Here is a 20,474-nt window from a genome sequence, read left to right as displayed (position 1 = left end):
CCATTAATTATTTGATAACAAAACACAAATTATTGGGAAAAAAATTAGGAGAAATTAAGGCAAAATTATTCAATTAAATTATGATAAAGAGAGAGGGCAAAAAAATTAAAATAAACTTATTTATTATATTAAAATCTTAACATTAGACTCTATTTGTACCCATTATATCATATATATTTGTTTGAACTAATTATATAAAATTTTAATTAAGCCTAGCAATAATTATATATTTATCGTTTTAATTTGGCTCAATAATTTTTTTTGAAGGACTTTTTAGACTGGGTCTCAAATAATAAAAAAAATATTGAATTTTAAAGTTTTAATATAATATAAAATTAATAAATTTAGAGCCTTATTTTGGGACATAGACACACACCTAAGTGATCTTAGTCAAGAGCCGGCCTTGGTTTGTATATATTACTCAATAAAAAATATTGATAAAAATATGTTTATATATATATATATATACAGAGAGAGAGAGAGAGAGGTGTGGTATGGTATTAACCAATACTAATGCGTTCAATCTTCTCAAGCAAAAATTTTACACATCTCAAAAATTTTATCATTCACAGTATATGGTCTTATATTCATGTGAGACATTTGATAAAATTTTTAAAATTTCTAACATTATTCCTTCTCAATTTTTATAAGCGGGTCCAATTTTATATTTTAAAATTGTATTCTATAATTAAATTTTGTACATGCAAACTTTTTGAGGTAAGCTAGACTGACCTGATAGTGTGTCCATCAATCTCAATACCTGACTCGTCAGGCTGCACGGTGGCGATACCCTTCAGCGGTGAACCAAATGGCGGCTTCTGCTTAGCCGCCCGATACTCCGTCCCTCTAGCTTGCACCACCGGAATAGTAAACCTATCAGAGTACTCAATAATCTTCATTTCGTCCAAGTCAACAACCAATGTAACTATTAAGACTATTGAGAATAATCCAGCTCATTCATCACAGCTCAAGCTCAAGTCTCAAACCACAGCTGCCTCACAGCTCAAGCCACAGTACATGGCTTCCTCTGCTAAGGCTGGTTAGACAATTAGACAGTTAGATGAGTTGTTAGAACTCTAGTTAAAGTGTAACTATAGTTAGTCAGTTAGTTAGTTAGATTTGTATCTTTATAAATATAGTGTAAACATTTGTTGATGAATCATTGAATGAAATGAATCAAGTTCTTCTTTATGGTATCAGAGCATGAAACTCTAACGAGTACTGATCCTCATATCTTCAAAGATCTTCTAAATATCTTCAAATGATCTTTAAAGCTCACACTTCTTGCATGGCCAATCTATTATCATCATCATCAATTCCTTCTAATCTTTCTTTGCTCATTTCCAATCTCAGTTCCTTTGTGACTGTGAAATTAGATTCTACAAACTATATAGTTTGGAAGAATCAAGTGCAGAACATATTGCGTGCAACAAAACTCATTGGTTTTATGGATGGATCACAGGTTTGTCCTCCATCTGTGATAGTTGATTCTGCAAATTAGGAGGTCTCAAATCTTGAGTATGAAAATGGATGTGTATAGATGCTCATCTCCTCAGTTGCATCACAGCTACTTTGTCTCCAGTCATCTTCACTTCAGTTTTTCATTATAAAACAAGCTGTGAGGTATGGATTCACTACCCAAAAAAAAAAACACTTTTAGCGACCTTTTTTTTAGTCACCGAAAGTGTAATTTTGGTTGCTGAAAGTATCCGCAACATCAATAAAATTGGTCGCTGAAGCCCTGTCACTAAATGGTTCAGTGACCAAATAAATTATGGTCGCCTTATAAATAAAACGGCGATCAAATATTTCAGTCGCCAAAAAGACTAAAATTTTGTCGCTATAAATTAACATTTGGTCACTAAAAGTAGCCTTAAGCGAATGACACGTTAGGTTTTAGCGACATATAAATGCATCGCTAAAAATATCTTTTAGCAACTAAATGAATTGGTTGTTGAATGTTAAAACTTTTGGCAACTAATCAAGTTTTGGGTCATAAAAAAAATTATTCACACAACTTTCAGCAACAGAAACAAAGTGTCACCAAAAGTAAATTTACTACTAAAAAACTTGTCACCAAAAATTCTTTAATTATGATTTTTTTTTACACTTTTCCTGTTCAGTACATAATTCATAAACCTATAAACATAAGCAAAATATAATTCAAATTAACACACTTGTTCAAATTATCAAATCCAAAACATCCAACATAAGCATATCTCTTACAATCTAAAACTTCAAACATGTACATAATGATTCCAAAAAAACTTCCAAGATACAAAATCTTATGACAAAATATATCTAAAAATTTAAATTGTAATCCTCTTATGCTCCCTGAACCACGTTCCATCCATTGTCAATCTGTCAAACATATGAAAAAAATTATAATATTAAAATTTTAGTAATACAATGCTTGGTCTAAAACTTTGATATACCAAGCACAACAGCCATCCTTAGTTATATTGCCCAAATAATAAGAATAATAGTAAGAAATGTTTTTATAAAATATCATTAACCAAACATATAACCACCCATATGATAATTTTCTAAATTACAGAAGCTGAGATGAAGTTAATTTGGAAAAGGATCAAGTATGGTGGAAGTTGGCTCCTGCGTCTCCCTAATTGGAAAAAGAATTAATTTCATTGACCAAGAATTAATCTCTCTAATTAAACAAATATTAACAGTCACTTCATCAGCATGCATAAAGGGAATTAAGCAAGAATCACCAAAAAAAATAATGGATAAAATAGAGCAGCACATCAAAGTCACCATATATAGCACTTTGAGGAGACACTAGTTTCAGACACATGAGACACATAAATCTACTAAGAAAGCAATATAAGTAAACAACAGTAGTAACACAGTAGCATCAAATAGAGTAAAGACTACAAAGCATCAAATAGACTAATCGGGTTGTTGTTTGTTTCTACAAGTTTATTTAGACTTGAGTGACATGCTCATGTTGATGTTTGATTGATTTCGTGGTTGTTTTACAAGTTTGTCTCCTGAACGAACCATTTAAGCCTTAAGTTTTGAAAATTTCCTAACAAAAAGTTGTAACGTGGTGTTGTTTGTTTAGACTTGAGGGACGTGCTCGTGTTGACAATTCATTGTTGTTTGATTGTGTGAATTTGTGTGTGTGTGTGTGAGAGAGAGAGAGAGAGAAGTAAATGAAGCATTACTTCCATATTGACTTTAGATAGAATGGTAAAATTAAAAAGAAGGAAATATATCATCACATTTGGCTATCTCAATTTCACACATGATTTGACCAGTAAATTTGTTATTGAGGCTTGAAACATGAATCTAACAAAGGTAGAGCCTTTGAAGCATAAATGTGTATCTATGTCACTCTGCTTAGGTCGTGCCAGTTGTTGATCCTCTAGTTAAAGCATCAAAACCTCTAAATCTGTATTCATATTCTTTTATCTACCTAATAATTGTAGTTCTGAAATAGATATCTGAGCATCACCAGTCCCAAGAGTGTATCCACCACAAAAATATCAAGCTTCCCCAATCAACTCCCCTTGACACATGTTCAAGAACTTTCACACCTGCAAGAACAAAATCAACATAAGTTTTGGATAAAGAAACAACAATTAATAGTAAAATACATTTAACAAGATAACTTTAAAAAAAAAATAATCATTAAATCCTTCAAACGGAGTTACAATTTGAAGCCCAAATACTTCGAATCACATATGTACAATAAAATAAGAAAGGGGAAGTAACATGTGAGGGAAGACAAAAAACCCCATTGACATACACACCTGATTCCATAGTTTTCAAGAAGCGGTAGAAAATTTCATAACATAATTCAAAAGGTACCAAGTATATCTAATCCAGCACCAATGTGACACAAGCAAAGAATATTCATATTAAAATGTGAGCAAGAAAGGGATATTAAATTAACTAGTAAAATATGAGCAATAAATTAAAAGCAAATATATATCTCTTAGAACTACCCTTAGCAATTCACTATCATGCATTATAGTCCTTCACATCATTGACACCATAGATTTTGGAACAAGTTAGGAAGGATTCAGATGATTAAAAAACTATCTTTATTGACTTTAGGCCTGCCATTGAGTTTCATCATGGTTGGAATAGATGACCCATATGTTCTTCAAAATTGTGAAATTAAATAAATAGATTTATGAAGAAATCAAATTATATATATACTAAGAACACATGCTAATAATTACAACTAAATTTCAACAGAAATACACAAAACAATAAAAGGGTAAAGAGACGAAACCGAAGCCTGCACGGAAACAGTTTCCTTAAAACAGATTTCGCCGCCTCACTGGTCGAGTGCTTGAGGAATCCCGGCATCTGTCTCCCAGGATACGACGGTCAAAACCAGCTACGGCAGAAGCACTCTCTGTCTAGCTTAGCGAACAAAACAGTGGCAGCACTCTCTCACTGTAGGAACTTTCAGGCAAACTGACTTGTGAAATGGAAGTAAAAATTTCTGTGTTTGAGACTTGACAGGAGGGTCTCAATTTATACATGTATAGGGGAGAGAGGAAGAGCCTCCAGCCTTTATGGCTGTTCATAATGCACCATTAACCTCTGCAATAAAGGCAGGAGTTACAAACCCCATTAATGCAGGAGTTACAAACCCCATTAATGCAGGAGTTACAAACTTCATTACCTTTTTTCCATGAAGCTAACTTCATGAGGTAATTTCTCATTCAAATCTCAATGGTTTTTGTAACGCCCTAGAAATAATGACATTAAACCCAACAATATAAACCTACATTTATATACAAAAGATCCACATTCTTCAATTCATCAGAGTAGTTCTTACAGTAGCATTACAAGTTAACAATAATAATAAATGCCCTACGGGCTTACAGCTTTCCAAGTCAACGCTTGGTTACAAAAAATAGAGTACTAACTCAAATGCACATTAAGCCATTGGCTTGAATTTACACGATATACATCCAAAAGGAAATAAGACAACAAAAGTCTGTCCGTCTCTAGCCTCCCAAGCTATGTCCTTGGAGGTGGCATGCTACATGTACCTGAAAATGATGTTCCCATATAGGGTGAGCCACAGCCCAGTAGGAATATACTAAACCAACTATGAACAATGACTAAGAAATTAGCAACTGATAGATGGTCAACACTGACACTTCCATTTACATCTTATTACAATTTCATGACGGTTAAATCTAGGTTACAATTCACCTTCCATTTCTTATTCAACTTTGGGTTTGAAAACAAGGTTCAATACTCTGGCCAAAACATTTGATGGAATTATAGTTCATCACTAGAACATTTTCTTAACTTGAGGTGGATACACATTTTGGTGTTGTACCAATAACACATAAACTACTTCCATACTTTACAAACGATGATGACATACATTTTAGTGCTATATCAAATCAAACAAACTTTTCAATAGATAAGCATATGAGCTATATCACTACCACAACAGACAAGCATATGAGCTATATCAATACTTCAACAAATAAGCATATGAGCTATATTCAATACTACAACAGATAAGCATATGAGCTGTATCAACATTCCAATAGATAATCATATGAGCTGTATCAACATTCCAATAGATAAGCATATGAGCTATATCAACATTCCAATAGATAAGCATATGAGTTGTATCAACACTTCGATGGGAGAGCATATGAGCTGCATCCCCAGGTTCATCCCCCATCTCCCCTTAACCATTAACCGGTTTAGAGGTACATCCCCCATCTTCCCCTAAACCGTGGAGTACATCCCCCATTTCCTCCCACACACAAGTAATGCATATAAACACAGAAGCACATACGCAATCAATCAATACATAAAGTTAATGTATTCTATCAACCGTCTACACATAATGCATATAAACACATTGGTCACATGCACAATCCACAGACACATAAAGTTAATGTATTCTATCAACCGTCATACTCTATGACACATCCAAATGATTAGTTTTAGTTTGCCTAATCATCATGCATTGTCTACAACAATCAACACTACCCTTCACCGGTAGCCCAAAGCAATTATTTCTAAGCAGGAAATAAATGCACAAATGGATAGTATATCAACATTCTCAATTCAACTCCTTGTTTTCTTCAATTAATTATATGCATTAATTAATTAAACCAATTAGGATAAACTACCATAATTCACAAAACAACCCTAAGGTTCCATTTCCATCAATGTCCCAACATAAATCTCATTTCTCTGTGCTTAACATGCATATAGGTTCATATATTTTAAACCCCAACTTTTGTAAAATTACACAAAGGCCCTAACTTTCTCAAAATTCTCCAATAACCCCCAGCATATCAAAATGCTAAAATTTAAAGACAAAGCTCATAAGATGGAGTAGGATATCCCTACCTCAAATAATGGGACCCAACGAAGGAGGTGAAGAAACGGAAATGCTCCAAATCCCGAAATTTTCAGATTAAAAGATAGCCCTCGACGATCAACACAACTTTTGTAAAGGCCCAACGTGAGAAAACAACTCCTAGTAGATCAATCCTAAGAGAGAAGTTAGGGTTTTAGTGAGAGGAACTCTCAAAATAGCTTTTTGGAAAAGTAAGAGAGAGAAAGGATGTTGAAAAGTGAACAAAAAAGTCGGATCTCGGCTTTATATAAAAGTCGCCCCGCTCGAGCGCCAAACTCCCCGCTCGAGCGTCACTCACAGATCCCCGCTCGAGCGTCCAATTCCCTGCTCGAGCGGCAGATGCACGCTCCTAGAACTTTTACAGACATGGTTCACGCTTGAGCGTCAGACACAACTCCCGCTCGAGCGGCCAATCCTATGCTCGAGCGTCTACCACTGCAGACGAAATACTGGATGGGTGATTTCCCTGCTTGAGCGCCAACAACCCCGCTCGAGCGGACAAGCAACAACAAAGTCCCGCTCGGGCATCAAAAGCGCAGCTCGAGCGGAGAGACCAAAAACTGGGCGAAGATCTTATGTTTAAAAACACAACCAACTTACTCCCAACTTGCCCAACACGACCCAAAGCTCGAACACAAAGAGGAATGGATAGAAAGAGGATAAGACAACGGCACCCTTACGAAATCGAATCCGGATTATAGTTAAACACGAAAGGGAAAGTCGGGATCGCTATAGTTTTTGGCCATTCACAATAGATGGTGGGACCCACTTTAATCTTTAATTAAAGTCACCAAAAAAAAAAAACCATTTTTTCCAACAATCCCCCACATGAATAAAAATTGACCGAATGACTCAACAAACGAACACCGTTCAACAATAATGACTCTGAGAGAGAGTACAACGGACTAACCCCGACATCAGAGAAGGTAGCTTTTGGCTTTGAACCTCTCCCAGTGAAAACCTATCGAGTTTACTGGCTGATCAGTGAATATGACATCTTGAACTGCTCTGCCATTTATGTAAACTGAGACAATAGATCTCACACGGGAATTACTCCTACCACCATTCTGTTCTCACTGGTGTGCCCTGTGTGGCCCTGGACACTAGCCTGGTTCAGCGAGTGGTTTCAAAGAATCTTGGCCTGCCCAATTCTTCTAGAAGCAGCCCCACTTCACACTCACATAGGTGACTCTACTTGAGTATCCTGCTATACTCAGCTCAATAGCTTAACACACTAGAGTCATTAAAAGCTCAGCTTAACCTCTACACTTGCAGGTATCACTGATAGAAGGAATGGCTGGAGGTTTAACCTCCTCAGTGACATACCATCGTTACACGCAATTAGGTTGTCCCATTGAACCTAGATCTTGGGATCTCCAGTCAACTAGGTTGGGTTTCCATTCCGGTAACTTCCAAAGGCCTCAACCCCATTCCTTTTGACGACGTTTCGACTAACATTCGATTTAACCCTTTGGTTAGTGGATCCGCAATGTTGTCCTTAGACTTTACATAGTCTATAGAGACAACTCCATTCGAGAGTAGTTGTCGTATGGAATTATGTCTACGACGGATATGTCTAGACTTTCCATTATACATATTACTTTGTGCCCTACCAATTGCAGATTGACTATCACAATGAATACAAATAGCAGGCACAGGTTTGGACCAACTTGGAATATCTTCAAGGAAATGACAAAGCCATTCAGCTTATTCCATTGCTTTATCCAAAGCAATAAACTCTGATTCCATCGTTGATCTAGATATACACGTTTGTTTGGAAGATTTCCAAGACACCGCTGCTCCACCAAGAGTGAACACATATCCACTAGTGGACTTTGAGTCCTTTATATCTGATATCCAATTTGCGTCACTATAGCCTTCAAGCACCGCTGGATATCGAGTATAATGCAGCCCATAATCTCGAGTGTAGCGTAAATACCTTAACACCCGCACAATACCCTTCCAATGAGAAGCATCGGGATTACTTGTGTATCTACTAAGCCTGCTAACTGAGTAAGTTATATCCAGCCTAGTACAACTCATCAGATACATTAAACTTCCAATTATCCGAGAATATTCTAACTGCGAGACACTTTCATTATTATTCTTGGTAAAATGTAGACTTAAGTCTACAGGTGTCGATGACACACTCGTATCTGATCCACTAAACTTCTCAAGTATCTTATCAACATAATGAGACTGAGATAGTACAATTCCGTCAGAGATTCTGGTAATCTTAATTCCCAGAATAACATCTGCAATGCCCATATCCTTCATGTCAAACTTAGAGTTTAACAACTTCTTGGTAGTTTTGATCATTTCATCGTTACTACCTATAATGAGCATATCATCAACATATAGACACAAAATGACATAACCTCTGTCAGTGTCTTTGACATAAACACACTTGTCACATTCGTTGATTCTAAACCCATTTGACAACATTGCGTTGTCAAACTTCTCATGCCATTGTTTAGGCGCTTGCTTCAAACCATACAAAGATTTGACAAGTTTACAAACTTTCCTGCTTTGCCCTGGAGCTGAAAATCCTTCAGGTTGCTCCATGTAGATTTCTTCATTCAAATCTCCATTTAAGAAAGCTGTCTTTACATCCATCTGGTGAATTTCTAGATTGCGCAAAGCAACAATCGCAATCACCATCCGAATGGATGTTATCCTAGTAACAGGTGAGTACGTATCAAAGTAATCCAGGCCTTCTCGTTGCCTGTACCCTTTGATAACGAGCCTCGCCTTATACTTGTCAATAGACCCATCGGCCTTCATCTTTCTTTTAAAAATCCATTTGCAGCCTAAAGGCTTACAACCTGGAGGTAAATCTACCAACTCCCAGGTGTGGTTTTGTAAGATGGAGTCAATCTCACTTTTGATCGCTTCTTTCCATAATGGACTCTCAGGAGAAGTCACAGCTTCGTGGAAAGTTTGAGGTTCGTTCTCAACCATATAAGTTAAGAAGTCTGGACCAAAAGATTTGGATATCCTAGCCCTTTTACTCCTTCTGGGCTCATCTAAAACCTCAATTTGATCATCACCTGAATCATCAATATGATCATCCTCACTAGCAAGCTCATCAAATTTCTCCAAAGACCTTGGAACCCTTTCATGGGTTCGGCAAGGAAAAATGTCTTCAAAGAAACATGCATTCCTTGACTCCATAATGGTATTCCTGTGTATGTCTGGAATTTCAGACTTATGTATAAGAAACCGATATGCACTACTATTATGTGCATAACCAATGAATATACAATCCACGGATTTCGGGCCTATCCTAACCCGTTTGGGTGTAGGAATTGCCACTTTTGCAAGACACCCCCACATTCGTAAGAATTTATACGAAGGCTTAACGCCTTTCCATAACTCATATGCTAAGCTCTTGGAACAAAACACACTATAGAGTGAGTCTGCCAAGCTGTTGAACACATAGTTCCGGCAAAGATAGTCTGTCTGCTTCCATGTGTCAAGCGCCATGACTTTCTGCCTATCAGGCTCATTCTCTGCCACGGCTGGAGGATCCTCGCTCAGAACCTTTGCAAGGTTTAGCGTGGTCAAGTAGAATAGCATCTTTTGCTGCCATCTTTTGAAGTTCACCCCAGCAAATTTCTCTGGGTGCTCATGATGACTGAGCGGTCCTCCTGGAACAGCCGGAGTAACGCCATGGTTGACCACAGAGGTCACAACAATAGGGGTTGGCAACCCAGTTGCCCCGGGGTTCAGATCCCCACCAACATTAGCAGTAGCAGCAGCATCAGTGATAGTTGCCATTTCTGAACAAATAAAACCTCCTTTTTAGCCAAGGCTAAACACTTTGGTTTCTATTCCAGAAAATCAAACCAAAATCCAAACTTACAAGCAATTTAAACTTGCAAACAATTTAAAATTGCTACAACCAAATACATGCATATAAAATGCGTCTAATAAGCAAATAAAACTTGCTACTACAAATTGGTAAACAAACCAACTAAATCTCAAGTAAAAAATTTCTTCAAACATAAAGAAAAATAACCAATCCAATTGAGGATTATAAGTAGTCCATACAATTCATTTCTTCGCTTAGGTATGCCTACAAAGAGAGTTAGTAGAAAACGACAACATAATATAAAACAATTGTACATACAATCAAATATTATTTAACCTTCTAGCAAATCATAGAATAGCAAAATAACTAAGGAATTAAGATACTATACAAGTTACAAAACCTTATAACTTCTACATTAAATTAAAAAATTAATTGCCATAAATTATATAAGAATTTAATTCACAATAACCATGTAAATAAATATAGGCAAGTTACACAAATTTTATAACTCCAAAGAACTACATTTAATTCAAACTTTAATTCATCCAATTAAATCACACACTATTCATGGAAATAACTTATGTGTATAACTCTAGAAAACTAGAAGCAATTTCACATGCAAATTAGATAGTAAAGCTAGAAGCATGCAAAATCAAAATATACATATGCAACATTAGACAAATAGGATGAAACCAAATAAGTAGCATGCAGTTTATGTAAATAATTTGAATTGTCTATATGTAATAAACTAATAACCAAGCACTTCAAGTATATAACCATTCAACCATTAACATGCAAAAATTCTAAAGATTAAATCATGTAATCTAGTCTAGAAAATAATAAGCATGTAACAAATTAAAACCTAGAATAGAATAGAATTAGCATGTCAAAATTGCAACATCAATAAATTATATTTTATAACCTTAAAATTCATGCAAATCATAGAAGGGGAATGATGAACCATACTCATAAAATAAGATCAGAGTAATACAATTAAGTATACAAATTATGATAGAGCATTCTAATTAAACTAAACAATTAGAGAATCACATTGCATAATTTACAATAATTGAAATAGGGAGCAATTCCGCAACAGTTCCTAGTAACATTATACAAATGTCTATATATAAATCTATTCGATCAATTTCATAGGAAAAACATATATGAAAAATCTTTTTTAAGCTTGTTGTTCAAATTTTGTGAAATTAAATAAATAGATTTATGAAGAAATCAAATTATATATATACTAAGAACACATGCTAATAATTACAACTAAATTTCAACAGAAATACACAAAACAATAAAAGGGTAAAGAGACGAAACCGAAGCCTGCACGGAAGCAGTTTCCTTAAAACAGATTTCGCCGTCTCACTGGTCGAGTGCTTGAGGAATCCCGGCGTCTGTCTCCCAGGATACGACGGTCAAAACCAGTTACGGCAGAAGCACTCTCTGTCAAGCTTAGCGAACAAAACAGTGGCAGCACTCTCTCACTGTAGAAACTTTCAGGCAAACTAACTTGTGAAATGGAAGTAAAAATTTCTGTGTTTGAGACTTGACAAGAGGGTCTCAATTTATACATGTATAGGGGAGAGAGGAAGAGCCTCCAGCCTTTATGGCTGTTCATAATGCACCATTAACCTCTGCAATAAAGGCAGGAGTTACAAACCCCATTAATGCAGGAGTTACAAACCCCATTAATGCAGGAGTTACAAACTTCATTACCTTTTTTCCATGAAGCTAACTTCATGAGGTAATTTCTCATTCAAATCTCAATGGTTTTTGGCCATTCACAATAGATGGTTGGGACCCACTTTAATCTTTAATTAAAGTCACAAAAAAAAAACCATTTTTTCCAACACCATACACATTAGCATCAAGCAGATTAAATTGACATTTATTGGAAAGTTCATGGATAAATTAACAGCAAATTCCACAAAGTATACAAAGGTACATTTGCAATCTTAAGTACAAAATTTCATAAGGCACTTCACTCAAAATAACATTAAAACTACATGATGTTTATATGGAATATGGAGTGATAGTATTAGTTCCTTGATACAGAGATGAGAGAAAGTTTAAGATATTGTTATTTTAACATGCTTCATAATTTTCCACTTTAAACTCCTTGCTCGTGCTGAGTTAAATCTCAAATGGATAATGGACATCATAAACTAAGTAGCCCACAACTACATTTCTACTCCCACAAGAACTTTATATGGTATAATCCCCAAACTATCCAAAATAAATAACACAATCAAACAAGAGAATATCATAAAAAAAAGGGTGAATCTAAACATTCTCTCTAATGAATGGTATCATGAACTAAATGTTAATCTAAAACAGCTCCGGATGAAGGAATAGTTTTTTGTTCTTTTTCCACATGATACTGTTTTCAATCTAATAATTTTCTGCTCGAATCCATATCAGGTCAAGATTCATAATCACTGTCATAGATAGCTCATCTTGATGACTTTTAATAGTATAGAGTTTAATTCAATGCATGACCTCATTAATTAAAAGTTATGGTATATGCAGAAACGAAACATTTTAAGATGTACCAACCCTATGCGAAATGTTGAGAAACTATAAAAACAAGATATGATATCTCCCAAGAATACCCATTTATAGAATGTCATGATTAAGATGGAACTCGAGATTGATCTGTGAATATGTTTTTCTAATTATTTTCCTTTTAGTTTTCTTTTGTTCTCCGTAGGACCATCATAGCATATGACAATGGGATTGTTGGCATGACAATGGGACAAACAATGGGCTACAACCACCTCCCCTTCTCTAAAACAAAAAACAAAAATAACAAAGAAACAATCCTACTAAAAAATTCATGTCCAAATATTATTGGTGGTTTAAATCTTGTTATATTTTTGATAACCAATCACATCTAACCATTTATAATTTTATTAAGATTGTTAGTATGCATAGAATTATTCATTAAAAACCAGTAAGCTAAATTAGAAATCAAAGTCAATTAAAACCCATAAATTAAGCTCCTAAATACATAAAACATGGTATTCAGAACATAAACCTTACACTTTGGATCATTTACCATGTGTATTATCAAGAAATCAAGACAAAATGACATACTTGAATCCATTGATGAACGGTTAAACGGAAGTGTGATTATCAATGAACTCTTTGTTATTGATTATGTTATTGCCTTTCTAATCCTTTCCCCTTTGGTGCCTTATGTTTCTCCTTGAGAGGATTTAGAAAGAAAATGGCAGTGTTCTTATTTTCCACCTGGGAAGGAATAGGGACCATAACCTTTTAAATGTTGTAATTGGTTTTCAAAACTGAAAGGTTGTGGAAGTTCAAAAGGAATGAAAACCAACTTTAACCAATATGTTTTAATTTCTATTTCTGCCCCTCATAGAAATAGAAATTATACAACTAGTATCTACACATTAGGTCCATAACACATATACCCTTAAGCCTATTAACTAAATTGAATCACTTAAATTGTAGGCTTCTTATAAATGATAACACCACATTTAATTATGTGGTCCTATTGAGACATTATCTAACAATTTATATTAACAATTCCACCTTCAAATGTACAGAATCACATTCCTACAATGACCAAATTATATGAATCAACTTTAACTATTCAAGAAAAATAAATAAATTCAACTTTAGTCTTTTGGTGCACATGTGTAGAGACAATCCCAAGAAATCATAGCTGGCCACCTTCTATTTGTATATTTATTATATATATATATTCCACTATGTAAGCCCCCTTCTCATGTGTAGACAATAAACAAATCAAACAAATCCGGTAGTGTTTTCTCTGCATTCCTTGGAGTGAATTTCCTATGCTTTGAAAACCAAAATCCACGAAACAGAAAATAAAATTAAAAAATTGCTAGAATAGGTTTTTTCAAAAATGTAATGAAACAATTCAGTACATCATAAATTGCAAGGCATAAATATTTTCATATTATATAAACCCTAATTTTTCTTCATTGGCTTTCACTGTAATTCTTTGAGCTCTAAACAAATCAAGCAAAATTTAGCACTATTTTCTCTACATTTCTTGGATTGCAGCAAAATTTAGCACTATTTTCTCTACATTTCTTGGATTGCAACAAAATTTAGCACTATTTTCTCTACATTTCTTGGATTGCAACGTATCTTTTCGTTTCAAAACCAAAACTCATAGAAGATAAAGGAATTGGCGGAGGAATATTTAATACTTAGGTGAGTAATATTTATCCACATTCTCAAATTACAAAAATACAAATCATATTAACAAAAACAAAACAAAACAAATCAATGTTAAACTCAAAAACAGAGCATAACCCATATATCATTTGAAACAAAAAGTACCATCCAATGACATTCACATCAATAAACAGATCAATCGAATGAAAGATCCAAGCTTGCAATAACAAATCAAATTGAAAATTTTTTAAAAAAATAAATCAAAATCACCTTATGAATGAGAGACAGAGGAGGAGGCCTTTGGGTATCATTCAGTGAGAGAGAAGGGGGAAAGATTCAACACAATCTGAAATCTTCAGGGGTTTGATGGGTCTATTTAGAGTAGAAAATTATGGGTTTTTCTTAATTTAATTTTTTTTATATATTATAAAAATCAATTGGTTATTATAGAGATCTAAGAGATATAATTTATATCTTGTTTTTATTTCTAAATATACAAAATGTTTTTTTTTGTAGGAAGCAGTGAACAAATATGGTCACATGGGGGCATACCTACTTACCCCCAATGAGCACCAACTGATAAAACTTGTCTTCTCCAAAAAAAATATGAAGAACAATAACAGAGAGAGGGCAGACAGCGGCGACCATAGAGAGGGTCACGATCAGTGCGGCTCGCGATCGGCTATGCAATAGACGAAGGGACAGCGCCGTTCGAGGGAGTGTAGTCAGCAGCACCCTCTCTGTGGTCGGCAGCGAAATAGAGCGAGAGGGAGAAAGAGAGAGAGAGAGAGAGAGAGAGAGAAAGAGAGAGAAGAAGAATGAGAGGAAGAGAAGACATACCTTTTGTTGTTTGAGGTCTTGAGAGAGAGAGAGAGAGAGAAAGAGAATGAGATGGAGCTTCAAGGGTCAATTACTTCTTTATTCACACAGACAACAACTTCTGGCAATTAAAATTAGGGCAAATATCAAACGATGCAGTTTTGACAAATTAATTATTGGCGACTAAATTAATTAGGTCGCCATAAATGTCATTTACATTTTTTGTGACTAAGCAATGGGTGTCGCCAAAAACAATACATTTGGCAACTAAATGTTCCGTTGCCGTATACTAGTTTGGTCATAGAAACTTTTTCCTAGCTTCCGTGCATAAATTTCATTTCCCGCTAAACTCAATAGTGACCAAATATTTTAGTTCGTCGCCAATAGTTTAGTTTTTTGTGACCAAAACATATATGGTTGCCAATTGTGTACATTTGGCAACTAATTTCTGTTTTAGTTGCCAAAAAGTGTCGCCAAATATGTTTTTTGTTGTAGTGATTTCTCTTCAATCTCGATTCACTTCTCTTTCTCGGTCGCATATTCATCAACTCAAGAACAAGATGACTCATCTCACCAAGAAAGGCTTAAACATGGATGCCTATCTCACTGAGTTTGAGATCATCGCAGATCAACTTGCTTTGGCTTGTGCACCAGTTGATGATGAAGACATTGTTTTATACATCTTGAATGGCCTTCCAGATGAGTACAATGCCTTTAAGACCACTATTCGTGCTAGACCTGGTTGTATTTCTCTTGACACATTGTGTTCCTTACTTTGTTCTGAAGAAATTCATATTGAACATACCACTAAACAGTCTCATACTTCTGAGCGGCCTTTTGCCTATGCTACCACCACCAAACCTTACACCAATCAAGGTGGATCTGCTCGAGGCCGAGGGTTCCGAGGTGGTCGATATTCTCGAGGTGTTCGTAGAGGAGGAAGACAGACAACACTCTTCAATCAGTTCTGGTTCTGTATGTCAGATTTGTGGTAAACCAAATCATACAACCTTAGATTGTTGGCATCGAATGGACCAAGGTTTTCAGGCTTCTACCAGGCCATCCACACCTAAAGCCTATGTGGCCTCTGCTCCATCTTCTTCTTAGAATTCATCTCCTACCTGGTATGTGGATTCTGCTGCTACTAGTCATATCACTAATGACTTAAATAATCTCTCCAATTATCAACCTTATCATGGCAATGATCAAGTTACCATTGGTGATGGTTCTACTCTTCCTATTCAACATATTGGTAATGGACTCCTCCCTACTCCTTCTCTGCCACTACGGCTTCATAATATTCTTCATGTCCCTCATATTTCATCTAATCTTCTTTCTGTGCATAAATTAGCCTCTGATAATAACTATTCTATTACTTTCGATGCTCATGGTTTTCTTGTTCAGGACAAGGTTAGCAAGAACATCCTATATAGAGGTCATCATTCTCAAGGTCTTTATCATGCTCCATTACCTGCTCATGCTCACTCTTCTTCCATGGTTTCTACAGTTGTTCCATCTCAGTCATGTTTTAGTACCACAGCTGCTCATGTCTTTGTCCCTGGTGCAGCAGACAGTTCCAGTCCCAATTGGCATCTTAAACTTAGTCATCCCTCATCTAAGAAGCTTCAGTACATTGTTAACACTTTTTATTTGTCTTCACCTGCTTCATTTGGTTTGTGTACTGATTGTTGTGCTTCTAAGACACATAGATTACCATTTAGTTTGTCAAATTCTACGGTTGATAAGCCTTTAGCTCTTATTCACTCCGATGTTTGGGGTCTTTTTTCTGCCTCTCTATCTAGTTATAAGTACTATGTAGTTTTCATAGATGATTTTAGCAAGTTTACTTGGTTATTTCCTTTGTATTACAAAAGTGAGGTGTTCTCTAAATTTCTTGAATTCAAAGTGTTGGTTGAAAATCAATTTTCTACTTCTCTTAACATTCTTCGCAGTGATAATGGAAGTGAATACTTATCTACAGAATTTCAAGCTTTTCTTAAAAATAAAGGCATTTTGCATCATCTTACATGTCCTCGCACTCCAGCTCAGAATGGAGTAGTTGAACGTAAGCACAGACATCTCATTGAGACTACTATTGCATTAATGCATCATGCCTCTTTTCCTTTGCATCTTTGGTTTGAAGCTCTAGCCACAGCAATAGTGCTCATTAATCGACTACCTACTGCTAAACTTAACTTTCTAACTCCTTTTGAAGTTTTGTTTCACACTCCTCCAGATTATTCTTTTCTCAGAACTTTTGGTTGTAGATGTTTTCCTTGGTTAAGACCCTATACTCAGCACAAGCTTCAACCTAGGTCTATTCCTTGTGTTTTCATTGGTTATCATCCACCAGTCAAAGGTTACAAATGTCTTGATCCTATTTCTGGTCGCATCTATCTCTCTAGACATGTGCTCTTTGATGAAAATTGCTTTCCTTTTTCCTCTTATTCTGCTGTTATTCCAGCTCCAGCCCCCTCTGTAGCTCAATTGTATTCTTTTTTCTAGTCTTCTCTTATTTCTGATAAGTCTATCTCTGCAGTCCCTGCTGTTTTAGTTGTGTCTCTCCCATCTGCTACCATAGTTTCTCCATTTGCTACCATAGTTTCTCCTACTATGTCTGTCCCAATTGCTGCCACAGTTTCTCCTGGTATACCTGTTGTTTTTCCTACTGCTTCTGTTTTGCCACAGCCTGCTTCTGCTAATATTTCTCCTGGTTCTGTTTTGTCCCAGCCACCTATTCATGTAGCCTCTCCTTCTACAGTTCCTCCAGTTCCTATTTCTTCTCCAACTCCTATTCCTATTTCTTCTCTTCATATTGCCTTACCCTTGTTACCACCTGCTCCATCTTGCTCATTAAACTCTCACTCTATGCTCACCAGATCAAAATCTTCTCATCTTGCTCATCTTTCTCATATTCCTACTGAGCCTACTTCCTTTAAGGAAACTGTTTCCTCTCCTGATTGGACTTCAGCAATGACAGAGGAGTTTCAGGCTCTTCAATCCCAATAGACTTGGTCTCTGGTTGATCTTCCTCCCCATAAAAATGTAATTGGTTGCAAGTGAGTGTATAGACTCAAAAAGAACTCTGATGGTTCTATTGCTAGATACAAGGCCCGGCTGGTTGCAAAAGGCTATCTCCAAGAATAAGGTCTAGACTATCAGGAAACCTTCAGTCCTGTTGCCAAACAACCTACAATTCGCATTCTTCTCTTCCTTACTCTACATTTTGGTTGGTGTAGACACCCCATTTTTGACTACCTTTAAGACTTGGACGCGACTGATGGTTTACATGATGGAGAAAGGTGTGCAGGGGAAAGGTTCAGTTTCTTCGGCAAGGAGAGAGTCAAAGCTCAACTTCATACCCCTTTTTGGAACAAAACAATCTTGATCAAAATATTTTAGACCTTAAAACCCTCTCTTTCAAAACGTTTTTGAAATAAAATTTTTACGATGTTCCGAGGCTTGCATTTTGTCAAATGTTGCGCTTTTCGGTAAACCGAGCAAGGACAAAGTGGAAATAAATGAAAGAGAGATGAAATCTTTGAAAAATCTTTCAAAACACCTTACTTATGGGTTTGGAGTCGAAGAAAAGAGGAGAAGAGGGAAGAAATCCAGTTAGGGGAGAAAATGGGCATGAACCGTTAAGAAAGAGTCGAACAGCCCTCGCCGAATCGGGCCTATTCATTTGCATACTTGGAATGAAGCTATGAGGCCACCACCGTTGGAAATAATACTTCCGGGGCTTCATTTTGCACTCAAGAATCTCCTAAATCCAATTCCGGACGGGGGGAGATATAGTTGATTAAAGTAGGGCATCACTCCGGTTGGACCGAAATCTGCGCGGCTTCACCAAAAAGGGCATAACTTTTTCCACAGGAGGAATTTTAATGCAAGGTTTGTGCCATTGGAAAGCTAACTTCCGGGGCGTCAATTTGGACACTTGAACGGCCACCATTGGACCTCCCTACCACTCAAAGGAAACTTTTCTTTCCGGTAGACCCATTTTTTGTCCTGAAAAGTAGCAGGCCGGCCAGAAAATGTAGCAGGCCGGCCACTTACCTAGTTGGATGACCTTTTTTGCCCTTTTGAGCTGGCCGGCCATGACCCCCTCCCCAAGTGTGTTCTAGATGTGCAATTTGTTTTCCCCTAGGCCCTATGCCCGAGGGTCAACCTTTTGGGGGGAAATTTGAATTGTTTTCCCCCCCCATTTTTCCCCCTTTTTTTCCACTCCTTTGTCTACAAAACCAGCAGCTCCAGCTGCATTTCAAGGGGTTAGAAATTTTTCTTTGAGGCTCTTGCAATATATCTCTCTCTCTCTACACTCCAACTCTCAAAACCTCCCAAACCCTACACCATTTCTACACCACCACCTAGCACCATACCACCACCATCCATTCCAGCCACTTGGAGCTGTTTTCCAGAGCTAAGGAGCCACCATATTTGGTCCAAGAGTTGTCAAAGATTTGGTCTTCAAGGGTAAGTCTTCTATCCCTCTCTTTGGCCCTATTTTTGCTCAATATATTAGCTCCTCTTGCTTGCATATTTGGGCTCCGACCCTAACTGAAAATAAAATTATTTTGAGCTTCTTTTCATGTTTGTTTAAGGGCCTCTCCCTGTTTGAGGCTTCCTTTTTACACTTGCTTCTTTACCTCTCTTGTATGCCTCTTTCTTGCATAGTATTTTAGGCCTATTTGTAAACTGTTTTGAGCTTGGTTATAAAATGTAAAGTGACTTATTTTGAGTCCTTCTTCAACTTTGTTGAAGGGCTCTTCACTGTTTGAGGCTTCCTTTTGTCACTTGCCTCTTTGTCCCTCTTTTGGCCTTATTTTTGCATGTTTTGTTAGCCCCTTGTGCTTGTATTTTTGGGCTCCGACCCGAACTTCAAATAGTCATATTTTGACCCTCTCTTCATGTTTTATCAAGGGTATTTTTCCGTTTGAGGCTCCCTTTTTACACTTTTTGTTTAAACCTTCTTTTAGGCCTATTTCTTGCATAGTATTTTAAGCTTACTTGTGCACTGTTTTGGGCTCGGCCATAAAATGTAAAATACCTTATTTTGAGCCCCTCTTCAACTTTGTTGAAGGGATCTTCATTGTTTTGGGCCAGCAGCTGCTACTTGCTTCATTACCACCCTTACGGGGCCATTTTTGCATGCTAGCTTAGTCCTATTTGTGTTCACTTTTTGGCCTTGCTTGAAACTGGAAATATGCATGTTTTGTAGCTTCCTCTATTTTGTCTTCATACTTCATGTTCAAATAATGCATGATTTGTATAGCCATAGGGCAT

General features: G+C 36.3%; 1 pseudogene; it reads right to left on the bottom strand.

The window, feature by feature from the left end:
- Window positions 1-20,474, bottom strand: part of LOC114270296 (amine oxidase [copper-containing] alpha 3, peroxisomal-like) — a 31,689-nt pseudogene that overhangs the window by 6,936 nt on the left and 4,279 nt on the right.

Source organism: Camellia sinensis, chromosome 7 (assembly GCF_055761805.1).
Source record: "Camellia sinensis isolate YWXY chromosome 7, ASM5576180v1, whole genome shotgun sequence".
NCBI lineage: Eukaryota > Viridiplantae > Streptophyta > Magnoliopsida > Ericales > Theaceae > Camellia > Camellia sinensis.
The sequence above is the reverse complement of the archived record's forward strand: the minus strand, read 5'-3'. Positions and strand labels throughout refer to the sequence as shown.